The sequence below is a fragment of the Ursus americanus genome, chromosome 29 (assembly GCF_024610735.1).
Source record: "Ursus americanus isolate L20-20 chromosome 29, mUrsAme1.1.p, whole genome shotgun sequence".
Taxonomy (NCBI): domain Eukaryota; kingdom Metazoa; phylum Chordata; class Mammalia; order Carnivora; family Ursidae; genus Ursus; species Ursus americanus.
The window spans coordinates 11658660-11681080 of record NC_142155.1 but is presented as its reverse complement, the minus strand read 5'-3'; positions in this window follow the sequence as shown (position 1 = coordinate 11681080).

Genomic DNA, 22421 nt, shown 5'->3' with positions numbered 1-22421 from the left:
AATGTGCAATAGACATTGGTCAAGCTGGAAGCAAAGATTTTTTTTGCTTTTCTCTTTCTTTTTAAAAAATTTAGAGCCGGCAGGGTTATGCTGATGGGCATTCTGGGGAGCATTAAAAGCACTGGTTGAGGACTTTGGCAGCCCCAAGCTGAGAATTCTAATAACCCTTTCTGGGTCTGTGTCAGGATTCTGGCGTACAGATTTCTTAGTAAATATATAACACCCAGACAAGAGTCCGCACTTGGTCTAAATCATTATGATGACCAACTTACACTTGCTGACTACCCCGTTAAATCTGTACACTGAAGAGTAATGCTTTAAAAGTGCAGGTGTGTGTGTGTGTGTTTCAGAATAGATGTTTTAATGCAGAATGTAGATGACTACTTTTTTAAAAAAGAAAAGCTCCCAGTAGAGAAACAAATATAAGTAAGGAACTCAGCTAGTGGTCAGGAAGGAACTTAGCTGGAGGTAACAGGTCTGTTTTGTCAGAAGTTAGTATGTGATTGTCATCAACATGGGGAATTCTCTGGTTTCTCTTCAAAAGCCTGAGCACAGTTTTTAATGCGCCTCTGACCTTTATTCCCACTACCTGGCTCTCCACAGAGAGGGCTTCAGATAATTCAGTATTTTCTAAAACTTCCTGGATTTAATTCTCCCCTTCCCCTTGGTGACTGAAAAGATTGCAGCCTCTACATATGTTGTCCTTCCCCACTCCCCATCCCCTGGCAAAATCTCTTCTCGTAGTTTTCCAAGAATGAACTTAAGTTGCTTCCTAAAATGATTCAATACTATCAGGAACTGAGAAATCAATGGTACTGAGCAAGAAATTTTCTGCCAAGGTAATGGCCAAATACGTTCAAAGAACATTTAAGGGTGGAGGGAGAGAGTCCCGTATCCATCCCTTCTTTTTTTTTTTTTTTTTAAAGATTTTATTTATTTATTTGACAGAGAGAGAGACAGCCAGTGAGAGAGGGAACACAAGCAGGGGGAGTGGGAGAGGAAGAAGCAGGCTCCCAGGAGAGGAGCCTGATGTGGGACTCGATCCCAGAACGTCAGGATCACGCCCTGAGCCAAAGGCAGACGCTTAACGACTGCACCACCCAGGCACCCCCGTATCCATCCCTTCTTAAGCCTTTTGCTGCTCATGGATCTACTCTCTTCAGGGGATCCTGTTCTTCCCTCGAAGAACTTGCTTGTTCCAGCCTAACAGTGGACTATAGGGCTGTTCTGTTGATCTGCTAGTTCTCTCTGCAGAAGCTTTCCTTTTACCATTTAAAGATTTATGTATTAGAGAGAGAGAGTGAGGGGAGGGGGCCGAGGGAGAGGGAGATAAAGAATCTCAAGCAGATGCCACGCTGAGCGCAGAGCCTGACACAGGGCTCGAGCTCATGACGCTGAGATCATGATCTGAGCAGAAACCAAGCGTTGGATGCTTAACTGGCTGAGCCAACCAGGTGCCCCTCTTTTTCACATTTAAAATGAGCACAGAAACAAGATAAGCCCCCACAGGGAAGAATTCAGAATGTTTGGCTGAAGTTGTTAGCAGCAGAGCACAGAGGTCTGGGGGTGTGCAGGCAAATTATTTATCCCAATTTACCATAAACATTCCACTAGATTCAGGGGTAAAGTGATTACTTTCTGAGAATAGCTTTCTGCAGAGAACTGCTGTACGGGTCTGGTATTTCGGTGACACATATTAGATTGTTCCCCAGGGTGGGGCAGGAATATCTCCCTTAGGAAGCCATTACTTCCAGGTTGAGCTATCAACAAACCATTCCCTGTCTTTGGTCTAATTAAACTATACACATTTTGGGGGGGTTTAAAATAGAGAAGCTGACATGTCAGCAGTTATGCTGCTGACACACATGTTCTGCATATAGTTGATGTAAGTGGTGCTGACATAAACCTTCTCCTTGAGAACAGCTGCTAGAGGTGCTTTTTCCTAACTTCCTGCGGATTAACTTTAAGCATTGTCTGGGCTAAGAGCTGAGGCATCTACTACTGATATTCAGTCCTCTACTATGACAAATTAACCTATTGATTATTCAATTACTTATTTCTTTTATGCCCATAACTACTTCAATTAGAGCATGACTTCTTTTAAAGTTCAGTATTAGAAGAAGAATGAAGTACTGATCTTTGTCCCAGTGTTAGTTTGCTGGGCTTTAAAGATGACATTTAGTTTCGGGTAGAAAATAGAGGCATGATTGTTTGTTGTATAGAATAAGTTACATTGTAATACAGATTTCACGTTAATATGACTTTTGAAGGGTTGCGTTAACTGAGAGTTGCCACTGGTGAGAATTTTGTAGATGACTGTGATGAAAGCTATCGATCTTCTTCAGGAAGAACTGCATACACACTCAACACAATACACACAAATTTAAGGGGCTCAGGAACTCCTAAAGTTGCCCATGAACCCGAGGTCAAGAACCTCCTTCATCGGTTCCATTGATCAGAGATGGGCTTTGCCACCTATATCTGTGGGTACAGTATCCCAATAAGGCTTTTAAAAGATCACATCTTCATCTATCGTATCTTCTTATAATATTGATACTCAAGGATTTTGTGAGTTAGCAGGATCTACTGGCTATTGGACGTGAATTAGCTCAAGTCCTCAAGACCAAGCTAGTGTCAAGGCAGGATTAGATGTGCAAAAGATTCTTTGGGAGGAAATGCCAGTGAAGGATGAAAGAGGAGGGAGCAGGAGTTGGTAGGTGACCCTCTGGGCCTGGAAACTGATTTGACACTTGGGAAGAGTCTCAGACCACAGTGCTGTTCTAAAAAGTCTCAGCCAGGCCGACTAGGAGTCCCTGAGCAAAGTTCGCACGTTAGGAGAGTTGTGCCTGCCCCAGGCTGGCCTGGGAGAAGCGTGGGGGAAGCGTGAGGGAAGCGTGGCCCAGGCATGAGTCCTGGGGCAGACTCGGAGATGCAGCAGCTGGAGGCCGTCCCCATGCAGGACCTCTTGAAAGGAGGTCTAAGCAGTGGTCTTCATGGCCATCACAAGGGGTAAGAGGGTCTTCGTAGGTAGAGAAGTGCAAGTTCTGCTTTTTTCTCCCACTTCCTCACAGTTGATAGCTGCTGCTCTTTGGTCAGCGTGGCTCTGCCAGCCAACGCCTGCACAGGGACAGGTAATATGAGATCACAAATTTGTGGCTTGGTTTCTTGCCTCCCTACAATACCACAGCCACGTGAATTGTTCAATAAGGGGCTGGGGTGGCAAGATCATTATCCACAGAGGTTAAATACATCAGCTTTTTATCACAACCTTCACCTTTTGTCCTGGGGCACTCAGCAACAACGCTCCTGTTAAATAGGAAGGGACTATAGAGTTAAAAATTGCTGTTTAAGTGTAGAGCCCAGAATACTCACCAAAGTTTGACAGAAGCCATGCTAATAGATTCAGTGTCTCTGTTTGTAGTCTCAGTGGGATTAAGCCCAAAGATTGGTGTCCAGTTTTTTTCACTTCCCTCCCCCCGATCAACCCTGTGGCCTATCGGCCCCTTTCTTTCACTTCTACAGAAGACCCATGGAGGATTCCCTTCCGTAACCTGTAGAGCAGAGCCAGGCCTCTCTCCCGGGGGCGGGGCACGGTGTTCTCCAGGGGAGTGAGCTGTAGTAGACGTGGGCTGGGTGGGAGAAGAGGGCGAAGAGACAGGGACAGCGTGAGCAATGCTGAATAGAGCTCCTCTGTGGTAGGAAAGTGAAATGCTCTCAGGACTTTGGAATTTTTGATCATTCATTCACTCACCAAACAAAGAATCATGGGGCAGTTACTTTGTTTCAGACACTGTTCTAGGTGCTTGGGACCTGTAAGTGAACAGAATAAAAATCCCTGCCCTTTGGTAGCTTACATTCTAGCAGGGAGACATTAATATGTACCTGAACAAAATACATAAATAAATTATATCTAAATAAAGATACTTCCGTAAAGTGCAGCTTTTCTTAAAATTGCTTTTCAGCAGCAACTGCCTCATCTGCTACTACCAGAAGCAAAGTCTCTTTCCTCTGTTTTCTTTGCCCCTTTTAGGTTCTTTCATCTTGGCTTCCTGTTTCTTGCCCAGGGAAGGAAATAGTTCCTTTGCAGAAGTTCATCAAATATAATTTCCAGAAAGTCACTGACAGAGTAAAATGACCCTGTGTGTGTATTACTTAGTGAATATTTTTGATCTCTGCAAAGTCAGCTTTTTAACTGGATCTTAATACATTTCCCAAAACCAGTTCAGAAAATATATTGCAAACATAATTGGTTAAAACCAAACTAACACACATAGGTCTTCCGTTCTAAAATCAATGGCATTAACTCACCGAAGGCCCGCATGGCACTGGATGAAGACAGCCACAAGTCTCACTGATTATGATCTAAAATCCACAGATCTCCTCAGTAATAAATAGGGAATGGGACAATAAAAAGTACTCAACTGAGAGCAAGGCAGACATTTCAATTTTCCCCTTGCTACATTAAACAATACAGCCTGCAATCTAGAGAGACAGGAGGAGAGAGCCAAGTGAGAAATAATGACTTCAAGTGTGTAGGACTCACAATTAAACCCTGACCCTATTTCAAGGCCCAGCCCTAGATCAGTGGAGCATACACAAATCCAGCTGGATTTAATGGAAGTCTTTCTTCTTTTCTTTTTTCTCTTCTTTCTTACTTCCTCTTCTTTCTCTTTTTCTCTTTCTTTCTTTCTTTCTTTCTCTTTCTTTCTTTCTTTCTTTCTTTCTTTCTTTCTTTCTCTCTTTTTTGTGTGGAAGGGACTATTTAAGGTCTTCTGGGTTAATCTTTAGGGAAAAACCAAAACTGAGCTGATTCATATTTAGAATTAAATGATACACTTTAAAAGACAATATGAATGAATCATCAAACTACTTCCCCACCCCAACTCCAGGCCCATACATAGATTCTATTTTTAACTTCTTAAAGAAGCAAAATTTATCTTAGTAGCTGTGGGCGGTTGACTTTAATGAAACTTGATTAAGCCAACATTCAATTAAAAGACAATGTAGGTCACAATCAGAAATCATTTACAGAATGTATAGATACATCCCTCCTGCCTGTTATGACCAACATTCTCAAGAGCAGGTCATACTCCTGTCCTCAGTCCTTCTCCATCTCCATCCTGGCGCCATTTCCGTTCCCCTGTTCGGTGAGGCTGCTCTCCTTCACAATGACAGTGGCTCTATCAGTCCATCTCTGGCTCATCTTCCACGTTCTGAACTTTTGACCTCCCCTGCTCTTAGAATGGCTCTTTTCTTGGCTCCTGGGAAACTCTGTTTCCTTGGATCACTTCATTTGGCTTCTCACAGAGTCCTTCACTGCCTTCCTTCTTTCCTCATTTCTTAGAGGCAGAACCCCCAGATCCAGTCATTGATGCCCTTCTTATCAATGTCACCCACTCCATAGCTTCCACTGCTGTGCTGTAAGCCCTGAACTTTTCTTAAAGCATCATCTCCCGATCTGAATATACAACTACCTGCTAACCACCTTAAAATGGGTGTCCCTCTGCATGTCAAGTTCAAAGTCAGAAACAGTAATTCATTTTCTGCCCCCTTCCTAGTCTCTCTATATTTTCAGAATCACCTCTTTTTGTTCTGTCTCTTGGGCCAGAAAACTTGGTCAGATGATCTTTGAATCCTTCTTCTCTCTCATTCCCTACATTTAACCACTCAGCTACTTGAATCTATTCTGTTTTCATAGTTGTGAATTTCCATTCCCAATGTCACTTTCCATAATTAGACTCATATGAGACTTTCTGTCTGGCTTATTATAACAGTCTTTTAACTGGAATTCCTTTCTCTCTCTCCCTTTCTTTCTTTAAGAAATACCGATCTATTCCTTATACTGTGCAAACATTGTGCTGGAAGCTTGGGAAACAAAAGCAGTTAGAGCAGGCTCCCCCTGTGAAGAGCTCACAAAGCAGTGGGAAGGAAGGATGTGAACGATGCTCACTTCCGTGTACTCCGATGAGAACTGCACACATGGATGGTGTGTAGGTGACCCAGAGAGAGGTGATTCTTTTTTCAGGAAGTGGGCAGAGGGCCTTAACAAAGGGCTTAACAGAGAAGGTGGCTTTGGTGCTGAGATGTGGGAAAGGATAGGATTTCACCAGATGGAGAGTCATACGGAAGCGCATTCTGGGCCAAGGGAACAATGTGCACAAATTCACAGAGACATCAAGGTGTGTGGTGTGTTTAGCAGTCTGACGTCACTGAATGCAGACTGGGGTGCCGTGGGGACCGATGGTGAGTTGGGCTGGACTGTGAAGTGTCTTGAACAAGGTGTGTGGGTTCTGTTCTATAGGTTCTGTTCTACTTCCTGCATCTAAATAAATACCAGATTCTGAGTAGAATCAATAAACTGATGTGTGACTCTAATCTGTTTTCTCCAATGCCATGACTCTGTCTTATTTCTGCCCTTATTCGTGGGGGCTTTTGGCCAAAGTCCCCTTTATAAGAATGAGAACATTTCTGTATCCAATCCTCTGTGTTTCATTAATTATCTTTTCCTTTTCTTATAGAAAACAAATGGGATTTGGCAATATATGGCAATATCAGGATTTATGTGCAAATTTCCTAGAAGACAATCTACACACACACACATACACACACACACACAGATTTATATATATATATATATATATATATATATATATATATATATATATATATATATATATATATATATCATTAAATTTTCACTACAGTTCTGTGAGAAATGTCCCTATCCAGAAATTTTGCTTGCTTATTGTTTTACTGTTTTGGGCTACTACAGAATGGAGAGATATTTCCTCATTGGTCTAGCCCCAAATAGCATTATGAGTGTCCCATGATTTCTGCCACTCATTTCTGCCCTAAGGGATACAATGTAAAGGACAGAACACCTGCCCCTGAGCCCGATGTGAACGGGGAGCAAAGCCTCTGGCCTGCCTTTGCAGGAGGGGTAAGCCACACCTCCTTGGTGGGTCCCAGGCTTCTCAGGCTTTTGCAAACATGAGGCTGCTGGTGTCCACTGTATCCACTGTCACAAAAAATACGTGGAACTGCGGAACAATCCTTCATCCGGTTTCAAGATGTCCCTTGGTGTTGAAAACTTCTGTCTCATTATTTATTAGACAGAATCAAAGTAGGCCTATCTTAGAAAAGGTAACATCCCTAATTTTGGGAAGATTTTTAAACAGGCTCTCGCTATGCCTCACCCAGATTATTGTACTGTAAACTAATGATCACCTTGCTTCCTGTCCTTCTTCTTCTGTTTATTTTACATTCTACTCTCCGATTTTGCTGTTTAAAATGTGTATCTTCCACTTCTATGTGTAAACATTCCAGTTTACTTGCTGTCATTTATGGGATAAAGTCTAAAATCGCTTGGTGTGGCATACCTCTCTCTCCAGCTGCATCACCCATCTTGACACAACAGCAACAAATGAAAGATCTAGGAATAACCCCCAACATATGGAGGGACTGTATAATTTGTGCCTCTATCAGGCATTCTTGATGCACTTATGAGTTTGTTATGCTAAACAACCCACTGGGGAGCCTATAGATTGATTTCTGAAAGTCCCTAAACCTCCTCAAATGAATCTTACACATTTGAGTAAGAAATATATTAGAGCATTTTTTTTTTTTACAGGAGAATAAGCTCCACATCTTCTGTAAGATTTTTAAGTGGGTCTTTACAATCTCATGGTTAAGAACCATGCTAGGTCTATTGAGAGTCTGGGCACTTGATAATCAAATTTGATAGAATAATATACAAAATACGAATGGATGACAATGTTTTAGTCAGATCATCAAGTACAGAACCTCGTAATATGGAAACACTGAGGCCCAGGGAATTATAATAACTTGTCTGGATGATTTACACACCGAATAACAGAATTTAGATTTAATTGTGCATTATCTTCTCTATTGTTCACTGTTTCATATATTAATGTTACTTTTTTCAACTACAGTAGAATGGAAGCTACTTGAAGGCAGGGGCCTTGCCTTAAGGTGATGATGAGGATGATGATGAAGATAATATTGAAGGAAACTGATTAAATAACATGATTAAAGGCACAGGCTAATTGTTAGTAATCATCGAACCAAGATATAAGAAATATCCAGTGTTACGTAGTGCTACTTCTTACATATTTAGAACACTCAGTCTACCACTTAAAAATTCAGTATACCAGGCAATTTCCCTAGTAAATGTGAGGTTTTGTAAAATGAAATACTCTTGAAATGATGGAACCATGGATTTGCAGATCTGAGAACACTTTTGTTTTTTTCATGTTGCTCAGTTGATTTATGGAATGATTAAAGAGAGAAACTGCCATTTACCTAGGCTATCTTTTATTAGGCTACGGGAAGCAGAGCAACTTGCTTTACATTTCTGTTTAACCTTTACCAGATTCTTCAAATCCTCTCATTGTCTGTTTTACTGATTTATGAAGGGGTGTAGGAGTGGTTTTATTCTGTTAGAGAACTAAAGTGCCCTCTCCTGGCTTTTTTCTGTCATTACAGTCAAATATCCGTTAAGATAATTTAACAGAAAAGTTGTCCTTATAGAAATAAAAGCAATAAATTCATTCTGATAAAACTAAAACTATGGATTTTTATTATAAAAAAGGAAGTTATCATTGCCTAAGCATTTTTGAAACACTTACACATTTTATAATTTGATCTGCAAAGAAAATCCCAAATACTTGCCTTAATCATGTTTTGTCACTTATGTTTTAATCTTAAAAATGCAAATTGTACTTTATAAAGAACACTTTCAACTTTCAGCATTGGCTTTAATTCATTTTAGATACAGCTGAAATTTTTTACTACATTGACTAACACCTTTTTTAAAAAGATGAATCAAAAAGATATATTTCCAATTTAAGTGTTCGGGAGCACAAAATAACTAAAGAGGGCCAATCCCTATTTTATCAATGTAATTAACTAAATTTACTACTGAGAAAAGAATCTCCATCTTGTTAAGATGTCATGTGATTAATATTCTAAATAACTTCAAAGTAGAGCTTTTTACACTTGCTGCAAACTTAAATTTTGGCTAATAATGATGCATACCAGTTCCCTTCACTAAAAGACCTTGTGAGGTCAGATTCATTTTAACTGCTGTTACAAACAGCATCATTAAAGAATAAATAAATGTTATCTCCAAGTCTTAATATTCCAGTTATCTACGTGCTGAGAGGCTTCCGACCTGTAGAACACGTTCTTTTTACGAGTTCGTATATCTCATCACTTCAGAAACATTTCTCTCTGTCTTTTTCGTAGGACTATTCTATCACTGCCATGGTTTAAAAAATTTTCTAGCTGTTGGTAGCTATTCAGTTCTTGCACAAAGACACAAATCCTGGCTGCTGGCCTTTTTGGCATCTGCTAATATTTTCATAGACCTCAATTGAACTTTCAGTCTGTTCATGGAATTTCAGAGGCTGACAATAGTAACCACTTCTATTTGTCTTTTAACCCTTCACTTTTAATCCTTTCCACAATCCACTTGAAAGTCCTGTACTAGCCGGTGTAGGGAGAGAGGGAAAAGAAGAAAATCTAGGTTCCCTCCATAATGTTTGAGTCTCCCTTCTCTTTTCATCCAGAGAAAAGCAAATTAACCAAACATTCAAACTGGGGACGATGTGGTGCATAGAACTAAGATTAATACTGGATGAGCCTCAAACTTATAACACAGGCATCTGAGCCTCTCCTGGGTGCCAGAATTAGTCAGCGGAAGCAGCCATGAAAGCACATACAAAAAAGGGAAAATGGCTTAGCAGTGTGGAGCTGAAGCAGGCGGGTCCTGCCAAAGAGTAGTGAGCTCACACTTAACAAACTACAGAACTAGAAATTTGCCATAACACACAGGTCCTTCTTGGGCCTGTCAGTTAGGCACCTGCAACTTTTCTGAAGCCCTGGGAAGAATAGCTTTCAGTTTCCCTTCCTCACTGACACTTACTCCAAAGGAAGAGGCATGGCCTGGGGTTGGTGACTGTTCTGCCCCTGCTTCCCAAAGGTCAGCAGGTCTGGATCCGAGCTTGGACCATCTCCAGGCAGGTGGAAGGCCAATCTCTGCAGCGGTGGCTCTAGGTGAGAGGGCCTCCTTTGCCTAGCAGCCCTTCCTGGGGTAGGTGGCCCCATGGGCTAGGGCACCCATCATGGACATGCTGACGTAAGCTGTAGTCTCCAGGTCAATGCTACTGGTAATAAAAATGTTAGGTGGACACTTGGAAGATAATCAAGGGCCAATTTGTTATGATACAGTCTGTCTCAGATATATTTTCCCCTGCACTTGGAGAACAGACGTATTGTCAGCCAGTGAGCCTGTAGGGTGCGTGCTTGGCCAGTGAGCTTTAGCACATCCACACTGCGAGTCCTCTCAGCCAATGAAGTGTTTTCGTCTCTACCATGCTATTATGACTCTGCGCTTCTACGATGTGTACTGTTTAATTAGCTGTGGCCAATTTTTCTGACATTTGTGTTCTGGCAAACCTTTAGAACTATAATGTCAGACAAATGTATGGAAGTAGAAATGTGGAACCAATTGCAAATAAGAGAAGCGTACCATGATGCAAATTAAAATTGAGTTTTATATGGCCTTTAAAGGAATGTTTGCAGGAACACAGGATAAAAATAAGCAACAATTTGGAATTGGTGGAAGTTTTGTTTTGTTTTTTTAAGAAGATTTTATTTATTAGAGAGAGAGAAAGCACAAGCAGGGGGAGCAGCAGGCACAGGGAGAGGGAGAAGCAGGCTCCTCACCGAGCAGAGAGCCTGACATGGGGCTTGATCCCAGGACCCTGGGATCATGACCTGAGCAGAAGGCAGACACTTAGCCAACTGAGCCACGCAGGCACCCCTATGTGGAAGTTCTTTAAAGTCCTGAGGATCATTATAAACTTTATGGCAGCCCAGGGAGACTTGACTAAAAATCATGTTAATCATAGGTAGAAGAACTTGTGTACAGGTTCATAGGATTTGAGGAGGAGAACTAGTGTTGGATGCCAGAGACAGCCTGTCTTCTTGGGAACTAAGGTACCGTGTCCCAGCCCTGGAATCGACCATTTCTCCTAGAAGCCTTGGTTCATTTCAGTGGGACCAAGGTCTGGGAGCTAAGTTTGCTTGTTGCTACTCTGGTCTTTGCTGTCGGACCCTTTCAGTGAAGAGACCGATGATGCGTATGTACATGTATGCATGTGCCTGCATTTCAGTATAGAGACACACACGCATATACATATATGCATGCATATATATGTGCACATAAACATTCACATACATATTTTAGAAGTCATGAGTTTACACCAATTCCTCCAGTTGCAATACATTCCCAGAGGGTTCTTTCTTGCCTTCCAGCATTCCATCTTTGCATTTCCTCCTTCCATAGTGAGAACTCTAGTTTCCAACAACGTCACATTTACTCATTTGTACCTCTAAACCCTTTAGTACATCTAAAAGAGTTTCAAAATTGCTTTGCCTATGACATTACAATAAACAATGTACGAAGAAGAGTTTGGGATTTGTTTGTACTCTCTCTCCCCATCTACCCAAGATGGAGGGTATATAGTCAAATACTGTGTTTATAAATTATTTAGATTGGTTGTTCCTTCCCAACCCTCTCTCCCTGTCTCCCTTCCTTCCTTAAGTGTGGCTATAGTGTTCATTTGAAACACAGTTAGGTTCATGTGTTTCAGCTTGCTTTCAGTTTTAGCACTTTCTTTGTATTTTTATTGATTTAATTTTATTTTTGAATATGTAGAATACTAACATGATTTCAAAGGTCAAACAATATAAAAGGTATAATCGGAAATGCGTCACTGCTTCCTGTATTCTTTCTACCCAATTTCCCCAACCTTTTGTAGACAACCAATTTCATTATTTTCTGGTTCATGCTTCTCATGTTCCTGTCTGTAATGATAAGCCATGTATTTTAAAGTTTCCCCCTTATTTTTACACAAAAATTAGCACACTAAACATTTTTTTTTTTGTATTTTGCTTTTCTAAACAATAATATTTCCTGGAAATCATTCCGTATCCGCACATAGCACTCTTCTCGATCATGTTTCATAGCTGCGTAGTACTCCATTGTATGTAGGTCCCATCATTTATTCAACCAATCTTTTATGCTTGACAATGACAAATAACACTCTGTAAATAACTTTGTGCATTCCTGTTTTCATATTGTCTGTAAACAACGTGTGCATTCATATTTTCATGTTGTTGGAGACAGACGGTCAGGATACATTCATAGAGGGAACTCTGTGTTGTGGTTTGGTTTGGTTATATGTAGTTGGTTAAATATTGTCAAATTCCCCTTCTTAGGAGTCACATTTTTCATATCGATCAGCAATATCAGTGCTGATCAGTGCCTGTTTTTCCACCATCTCATCAACAGAGTATATTGTTAAGCTTTTGAATTTTGTCATTTTGACTGGTGAAAATAGATTTCCACAGGAATTTTTCTTCAATCCAAAGGAAGTCTTAATCAATTGAGGATTTAACCCTTTATCTGTGATGTATGCTGTGAATATTTTTTCCTAGTTTGTCAGATGTCTTTGACTTTGTTAATGTTTTTGCCAGGCAAAACATTTTATTAGTTTTTATCAGTAAATAGTCATATTCACTAACATTTTCTTTTATTGTATTTAGCATTTTAGATCATAGCTAGAAAGCCTCTCCTTATACATGGGTTTTAGAAGAATTCACTTATGTTTTCTTCTGGTACTTGTATATACAGTTTTACTTTTTATATTTAGATCTCTGATCATTTGAAGTTTATTCTTGGGTATGATGAAAAGAATGGCTCTGCTTTTACTTTTTTCCAAGTGGGTATCCAATCATCCTTATGCTGTATGTTGAACAGAGCATCTTTGCCCCAGTGATTTGAGATACCTCCTTTTTCATAAACTAGATTTGTATATGTAGTTGGATCTATTTCAGGAGGTTTACTCATTCCATTGGTCTGACGGCTCCTTCTTGTGCCAATACCATACTGTTTAATGAATGTAGCATATTTTTATACCTGGTAGAAGTTCTTTCTCTTGTCCCCCAATCCCCACCGTCACCCATCACCTTACAGATCTTCATATTCAATAATTTCCTAGCCATCCTTGTGTTTTTTATTTTTCATTTTTAGTTTTTAATAAAACTAAAATTTTAATCAACACAAAGGTGGCTTTCACTCTATCATTATTAATAAATCATACTAAACCTGGATTATGGGAACTGCATTTGTAAAGAGAAGAATGATAGCCATTTTATTCCTATGAAAAATACTTATTTCATCTCTTTATGAGGTGAGTATAGAAGAAAATTATTTCAGTTCAATACAGCTTTGAAAAAAATTAATGTGACTGCCTTATTCCTAATATCTTCTCATTCTTCTTACTTTCCATATCTCACCAATAACCCATTCCACCAAGGGGGAAAGAAAACCATGCCAACACCATGTTCTGGTGGAAATTTACAGTTGAAAACAATCTTTTATCTCATCACTCTTTGAATTAATAGAACCCTCCATTGTATGTATTTATGTTCCTAAAACTAACTCAAGATGATTGTAGTCCACTGCTTCTGCCTTGGGATTGTGTCTATACTGATGTGCCCCTACAGAAGCCAGAGAAGATCAAACCAGCACTGATTCCATCATGGTAAAGCATGATAGTTTAGATCAGAGTAAGCAAAACTATAGTCAGTTTCACCTGCTTCAAATTTTGATTCAAGAAATCATATCTGCTGACCCCAGTGGTCCACGAAGATCAATTATGTCTTAAAAATTCAGATTCTATGGAACTTCTGTTTATTGTCAAAGTACATTTTCTTTTGTTTGTGGCATAAATTAGTATTTAAAAAATTGTATTCCCCATCAAGTTTCATCAAAAACAGAGCCATTCTCTCCATTAATTCTGGAAAAATTTTGTAATCTCAAGTTCAAACCACATATTATAGTTGATCAATAGAATATTATACTCCATTGAGATAGTCCAAAGTTTTTACAAAATGCAGCTCAAAATCAGAGAGGGAGACAAACCATGAGAGACTCTGGACTCTGGAAAACAAACTGAGGGTTGTAGAATGGAGGTGGGTGGGGGGATGGGGTAACTCGGTGATGGGCATTAAGGAGGGCACGTGATCTGATGAGCACTGGGTATTATATGCAACTAATGAATCATTGAACATTACATCAAAAACTAATGATGTACTATATGTTGGCTAATTGAACTTAATAAAAATAATAAAAAATGCAGCTCACAAAATAGAAATAAAAAAATCAAAAAGCAGCTCAAAAGATGTGTCACACCAACTTAGGTACTCAATTTTATGTGCCAATGATAAGCCAATGGACCATTTCATGAAGGCTTAACTTTTCAATCAGAAGAGATTGCCTTCAAGATTAGAGAACTTTCATTTTAGAAAACTTTGTGATTATTATTGCTATTGAAACTTTTAAGCATTTTTATCAGACAGCTTAATGTCTTTTGTGAGTTACCATTTGATGTATTTTCCTGTTTTCTTCTGTTAAAGTCTCTGTCTTAATTATTTAGGAGTCGCATATTATGTCTATTAATCCTCTCACTGTCATAAGTTTTGCAGATATTTTCCCCAAGTTGTTGTTTTCATATTTGGTTTGGCATACTTTGATACATAAGGTTTTAATTATCTTTATTTATATGGGTCCTTTGTGTTGTGGATTTTTGAAAATTCCTGTAATGCTTGGAAGATTTTCTCCCATCTTCAGATCAAATAAATATTCACCTATTTGATTTTTAAAAAGTGTTTAACTTTTTTTTTTTAAGATTTATTTATTTATTTGAGAGAGAGAGTACAGCCGGGGGGTGGAGGGACAGAGGGAGAGAGAGAATCTCGTGCAGACTCCATGCTGAGTGCAGAGCCAGACACGGGGCTCAATCTCCCGATGCTGGGATCATGACCTGAGCTGAAGGCAGATGCTACTGAGTCACCCAGGTGCCCCTAAAAAATGTTTAACTTTTTAATCCAGTTCCAATTTATTTTGCTATACAGTATGAGATGAAGATCTAACTCTTTTTCCTGATAACCAATTGTCCTAGTACTATTTAAAGAATAATTTATCCTTTATTTGTGGATAATGATCTCGATCATAGACATAATTTTGTATGCAGGCTTTCTTTTCTGTTTTATTAATGTATTTGTCTATTCCTGAGACAGTACTATTCCATTTTAATTATTGTAGCTTTGAAACAATTTCAATATCTGGGCAAAGCAAGTCTCTCTCAGTATACTCTTTCAAAATTTTCTTGACTATTCTCACCCATGTTTTAAAAATAGATGAAGGTTCATATAATTTAATAGTTCTTTTTTGTCCAGAACATACCACATTTATTCATTTCATGTTCACTGACAGACTTAGTTGTTTGCTGCATTTCAATCTGTGTATAGTATTTGTATGTTTCCATAGGGGAGGTGTTGTGTCAGCTTGGCTGGTTCTCTGCTCTGATTTCATAAAGTTGAAATCATGGTGTCACTGAGGCTGATTCTCTTTTGGAGGCTCTGAAGATGAATCATCTTCTAAGATCATCTATTCTGTTGATAAAATTCGTCGTATGTGGTTGTAGGAAATGATGTTTTCATTTCCTTCCTGGCTGTAGGCTGGTGGTTGTTCTCAGCTTCTAAGATCTGCCTCCATTCTTGGCCAGTGACCCCCTTTCTCTGTCTTCAAGGACAGCAATAGCAAGTCAGCCATTCTCATGTTTTGAATCTCCCACATCACCCCTCTACTTCATTTCTCCTTTGCTCCTCTCTTCATCTCTCTGCCACTCTCTGTGTGTTTATTTCGTATACGACATTTAAGACCAACTTATCTAGCTTTATAAAAAAAGCCCATTGGAATTTTTATTGGGATCAGATTACATTTGTAAAGTAACTTAGAGAGAATTGACATCTTGATGATATTGTGATGTGCTAATAAAGAATAAGAGATGTCTTTCCATTTTTTCAGGCCTATTTTTGCGTCTTACAGAAGTGTCTTATAGTTTTCCTCATGTAGATTTTCAACATTTCTTGTGAAATTTGCTCCAAAATATTTCTGGTATAGAATGTTTTTAATATTGTTATTTTTCATAAGTACATTCATTTTGTTTTATTCCCTTTTCACCTAAGAACTATTTCATGCAAGATCTTTAATTTCCAGGTGACACGCCTTTTATTTTTTTATTTTTATTTTCTAGTTTTATGGCATTGTGGTCAGATCAATTTCAGTACTGCATTTTATGGTGATTATCAAATTTCTCTTTGTGTCTTAGAACAGTGGTTTACAAACTGTGGCCTGGAGGTCTGTACCCCTTGTAAATTTTTTTAAAAACATAAATGGAGAACTTACTGAATTATTTTAAAGTATACACAGAGTGTAACAATCATGAAGTTAGGAAACACCTCCACTCCCTTTTTTCCAGTGACAACTTCTTCTTCCCATTGTAGAGGAAACCAGTCTATTGACATTATGATAATGAGTTTCTTGCCTTTAGTTTTACCACCTAAATATAAATTTCTAAACAATATAGTTTCATCTTGCCCATTTTTTTATCTTATGAAAATAAAATAAGTTTTTAAAATAAAACTTTTAATTTTGAGATAATGAAGAGTACCATGAAATTGTAAAAGAGAGTACAAAGAGATCCCGTGTACTCTTTTTGCAGTTTTTCTTAGTGGCAGCATCTTGGAAACCTATAGCACAATTATCACAATCATAATATTGACATTGATACAATCAACCAATCTTATTCAGCAAGATCTCTAATATTCTTCTTTTTTCCCCCAGCACCACCTCATACCCAAGGAGTACAATCTCTTTTCTCTCTACAATCTTCCCCCAGAAGCACTGCCTCTAAGGCTGCTACTTCAAGCCCTGAACACTTTCAAGGCCCTTCCCTGTAGCTAGAGCTGGAAATTACCAAATTCCAATGTATGTCTGACATTTTTTTTTGCATGTCTCACCTCTTCCTATTGGCCCCTAACCCCACTTCTCTGTGCAAAAGGTTTCCTGGGATGGTTTGCAGGTATTAGAAGCTTTACTTTGTTAGAATTTTTTTTTTTTTCCTTATAAGTGACTTGAAAGTTGCAGTGTTTTCTGTTCCCTAACAATGTTTAAGTCATAGGTCCCTTGTAGTTGTATTTGCTCTGCTTGTTAATTGTATGGTTATTTTGGGAATGTCATGGGGGAGATTTGGAATCAAGCTACTGCTATTGTTCTTCAACCTCATTTAATCTCTCTAACAGCTTTGTGAGTACTACCACCCTTCAGTCCTTTGAATAGGAGGAAACTGAGGCCCAGAGAAGTTAAGTGATACCCAAGAAGTTGGTAAGTGGGACACTTGGGAATTGCTGATACACATTTAATAAACTCTCAGGGTTGAAGAGACTGTAACATTTGTTCCCTAGATCACTGCTATAATACAGACCCACTGTGGCCACTGAGATTTCTGCTTGAGTATCTCCAGTGGTAAGGAACTCATTGCCTCCAAATCTTTGGATTCTCTAAAATGGCTAAAAGCTTTTTCTTATGTTGTGTTGAATTCTACTTCCATGTGTCTTTGACTTTGGTTCAGGTTATGCCAACTTTGCGGATGGGGTCAACAAAGTTCAAATCTAAACCTCCATCCTTGTTCTAGTGCTTTATTGTTGGAAGTCAGAAATGCATTCTGCTCTTCAACAATACATTTTTGAGTCTCCTTTACCAAATGGTCACATTGTTTTAGACATGTCCTACTTAATTGTACCTCTACAGAAATGAACACAAAACTTCTTGGAAAATCTGACCACATAAAACAGAGTAGGACAATTTGTTCTAGCCTGGACATTATAACATATATTGATAAAATGTCATTTTATATATATAGTGTTTTTTTGTTTTGTTTTGTTTTACCATCATGTCACTCTATGAGTTGCAAAGGTAGTGGTTAGGACAAGCCCTAAGTCTTTTTCCACATCTGCTGATGACAAGTCACATGTCCCCATGCAGTCCTTGTATAGGTAGCTATCTGAGCCCCAAAGCTGGACTTCTACATTTATACCAATTCAGTTTCATTATTTCCAACCTGGCCTATCCTTCTTTTGGCTTGCTGAGATTTTACTGGCGTCTTGATTCATCTACTATAACACGCTGTCTTCTTGCTTTCTTTACAAAATAAATAAATAAATAAATAAATAAATAAATAAATAAATCCAACATATCTTTATCTTAGTAAACTTAAAAATGTGGTGTAGGGCAGGACTGAAACAGAGTCCTGTTGCCATTCAAATCTTTCCTCTAAATTAATGATTCTTAATGTAGTATGTTTTAAGATATGTAACAAGTTATGGGTAGAATATAACCCATCTTCTTTAGCTGTTTAATATTAATGCATGCCTACCTGAAAATGTAGTTAAACATTTGAAGACCTTGTAAAACTTAGGATTTTTAATTTTGATTTCGGATAAATGGGTCAAATAATTTCTTTCAGTAGGCTAAGTCTTCACTCTTTTGCTGTCTTTCTACGCCCTACCCTAGTGTAGTTATCAAAGAATAAAATTTATATACGTTCTTTTTACTAGTTACTATTATTTCATTTTAGTATCACCAGTATGGATAACATCACACACTTTCTAATAACTCTTTCTCAGCATGTATTGGCATTTTTATTTTACCTTACTGTTTTTTTCCTCCTCTTTAGGCTGGATGACATTCCGTTGGCCAACTGGTTGCCTCTAGGCTCCTTATGATAGATTGTGACCTAAACACAGGTTTATTCACTGAAAATGGAGGAATTATTATATTATTATTATTATTATTATATATGGTGAGCATTAAAGATTATTTCTAATTAAGTTAGCAATGAATATATATTTTGTTGAAGTATAATCAACATATAGTGTTATATTAGTTTCAGGTGTACAATATAATGATTCTATAATCATAATGTATAATCCATAATGTATAATAATTCTATACATTTTTCAGTGCTCATCAAGGTAAGTGTACTCTTAATCCTCTTTATTTATTTTACCCATCCCCCTCCTCCTACCTTCCCTCTGGCAACCACCAGTTTGTTCTCTGTATTTAAAAGTCTGTTTGTTTGTCTGTTTTGTTTCTTAAATTCCACATACGGGTGAAATAATATGGTATTTGTCTTTTTCTGATTGCCTTATTTCACTTAATATTATACCCTCTAGGTCCATCCATGTTGTTAAAAATGGCAAGATTTCTTTATTTATGACTAATATTCCATTGTATATATATCCCACATCTCTTTTATCCATCCATCTATGGATGGACACGTGAGTTGCTTCCATAATTTGGCTATTGTAAGTAATGCTGCAATAAATAAAAGGGTGTATTTATGTTTTTGAATTAGTGTTTTCATTGTCTTTGGGTATAAATACTCAGTAGTGGAATTACTGGATTATACAGTAATACTATTTTTAACTCTTTGAGGAACCTCCATACTGTTTTCCACAGTGGTTGCACCAATTTGCATTCCCACCAATAGTGCATTAGGATTCCTTTTTCTCCACACCCTTGCCAATACTTGTCATTTCTTGTGTTTTTTATTTTAGCCATTCTGACAGGTGTAAAGTGGTATCTTATTGTGGCTTTAATTTGCATTTCCTTGATGGAGAGTGATGAGCATCTTTTCATGTGTCTGTTGGCCATCTGTATGTCTTCTTTGGAAAAATGTCTATTCAGCAATGAATATATCTTACAGGAATTTATTTTCTGTAAAATTCTCCTACATAATACACATCCATGTAAGCTTGATACAGTGAATGACCATGCTCTAAATGGAAGCTCAAGATTTTTTTAATGAAAGTTTGTCACACTTAGATTTATATCAAATCCCCACTTCCAGAATGAAAAATCCAAAGGCTTACCGTAATTAAATAGGTCTCAGACCAAACCCAGGGCCTACTGGAAGAGCCACACTTTGCACAGCAGTGTCATTTCATCTAGCCTTTATTTGCCAATTGCTATTACCAACAGAAAATGCTGATGCTGTTCAAGTTATCAAGAAAGTCTTTATCCTCTAAAATATATTAAAAATTCATATATTGTAGATTATACAAAAAATGACTGAAAATGGTAACCCAAAACAAATTTGTATACTAACCATCACTGTTGAATATGAACAAAAATCTTGTTATATTTGAGATCTCCCAGATTTTGAATGCTTTAATTAACACATGAGAAAAATGTTCATGTCTTTAAAAAGTAATACTTTATAGAATGTTTTTGAAATGACAAAATTATAAGAATGAACAGATTAGTGGTTGTCAGGAATTAGGGATGGTGGAAGAAAGAGTGAGATCTTTGCAGTGATGGAATAGTCTGTGTGTTAATTGTGGTGGTGGTGACGTGAGTCTATACGTGTAATAAAATGGTATAGAACTACGCCCATACATTGTTTTCTAGACTTGATAGGGTACCATAACTTTGTAAGACGTAACTATTGGGGGAAATTGGGTGAAAAGTATATAGGCTCACTCCATCATATTATTTTTGCAGCTTCCTAAAAAATCTACAATTATTTCAAAATAAGTTAGAAAACAACTATACAATCTACAAGTTAACTCAGTATCATTCCACAGCTATTCACCAAGGTGAAATATATGCAAAGAAATTGCCTCTAATCATTTCTGTACTGAGGCAGGATTATAAACAAGTAAACATAAATAAAGTTCAAAAAAACTATTGAATGAAGGGTTAGGAATTTTGTGATTGAATGAATAAAGTAATCTTATGAGTTAAAGCAGCCTAACAGTCAATTTTCAGCAAGTAATAGAGAAAACCACAAGTCTTTAAAAAGGTAACTGCTAGTTTAGGGGATAAAGCTTCCTTTTTGTCTTTTTTCATCCTGCACAAACACCTACCACCAGCACAGCATTAGTCATTCAATAATTCAAAAAATGCAAAAGGTAGGATCCTTAGGGTCTTCTGTTTACTTAGGTTGCAGGAGCATAATCCTCAGGAAAGAGGTTCAGAACCTCTCATGTTCATTGTCACGGTAGTCAGTGCTACACAGCTAAGTTGTTTAGTGCACTCAGCAGATGGATTTGGAAATCTCCACAACTCTGAATTTAAACACAAGAACCTGGATAATTTGGTGATTGCATGAACACAGAAAGCAATGTATACATACATGATGGGGTGACTTTACAGAGTCATAGTGTCTGAGGGACAATTAACCCAAAAAAGGTGGAGTCATATACCAACTTGCACCATAAAAACTATAAGCACTGTCAGGAATTTGAGTAAAACTCAGGACAAATCATCCTTCCTTACCTAACATTATTGTTAACAGTCTATTGCCACAGTGTGAATCTCAGAATTAAGGAAGGCAGAAGAGGCCATTAGGTCATGATATGTAAGTTCCAGACCAAACACATGGACCAGAGAATGACAGGTACTTATCTTCTACATACATTCTTTTCTTCTACATACATGACTATTGATCTTGGATTAACCATAAATATCAGATTGTACTTTTTAGCACTTTCATTACTATCATAAAACTAAAAGGCAAACGAAGAAACTAAGTTCAGATTCCTGCAGGTCATGCAATACCAAGAGAGATAATAAATGGGAAAAAATGACCTATTCAGTCAGAGGGACCTGGATTTGAGACATATATCTGGTACCAACAGGCTATAGGAATTTGAGCAAGTTATTTAGGCAGATAATTAAATTTAGAGTAGACTATGTTATGGTTACAAATAATCGCCTTCTCCATCCTCAACCTGAATCTCAGGAGCTTACCAGAAGAAAAATTTCCTTTTTATGTCCAGCGCAGGTCCAGCAGAGGGCCACTGTCTAGCATAGTCAATGAAGGATCCAGGTGACAAAGGCCCCATTTTGACAAGTGTTTCACCAACACAGGGGAAAGAAACATGGCAAATTGTATCCAGGCCCTTATTGCTTCCCTGGTGCTTCTGTTCCCATTTCACTGACCAAAGCAAGTCATGCCTCAACTCAAAAGATATGGAGAAGTGCCAACTTCTCATGTGCCAGAAAGAGAGAACTGAAAATTTGTAAACAACCCAATGTCTTCTTAACAATCAACTTCAGTTTTGTCCCCTGGAAAAATTGAGATGATAATATCTAACTTAGAAGGTACTTGTGCATATCATGTAATGAGTAGGAGCAGATCTCTGGTGCCACGTGGCCCAGGTTGGAATCTCAGCTCTAATGCTTCTTAGCACAACTTTGGGTACTTTTCTTAATTTCTGTCACTTCGGAGTCCTCATTTGAAAAAACAGTATTCATGCCAATTATTTGTGAGGATTCAATCAGTTAATATAAGCAAACTGTTTAAAATAGTGCCTGGTGCATCGTTAAGGACACTAGGTATTTACTTTTGGCCCCTAACATGGCTTCGGGAACACAGAGAATCTTTAGTGATGATTGGGAGTCATCACGACAATGATTG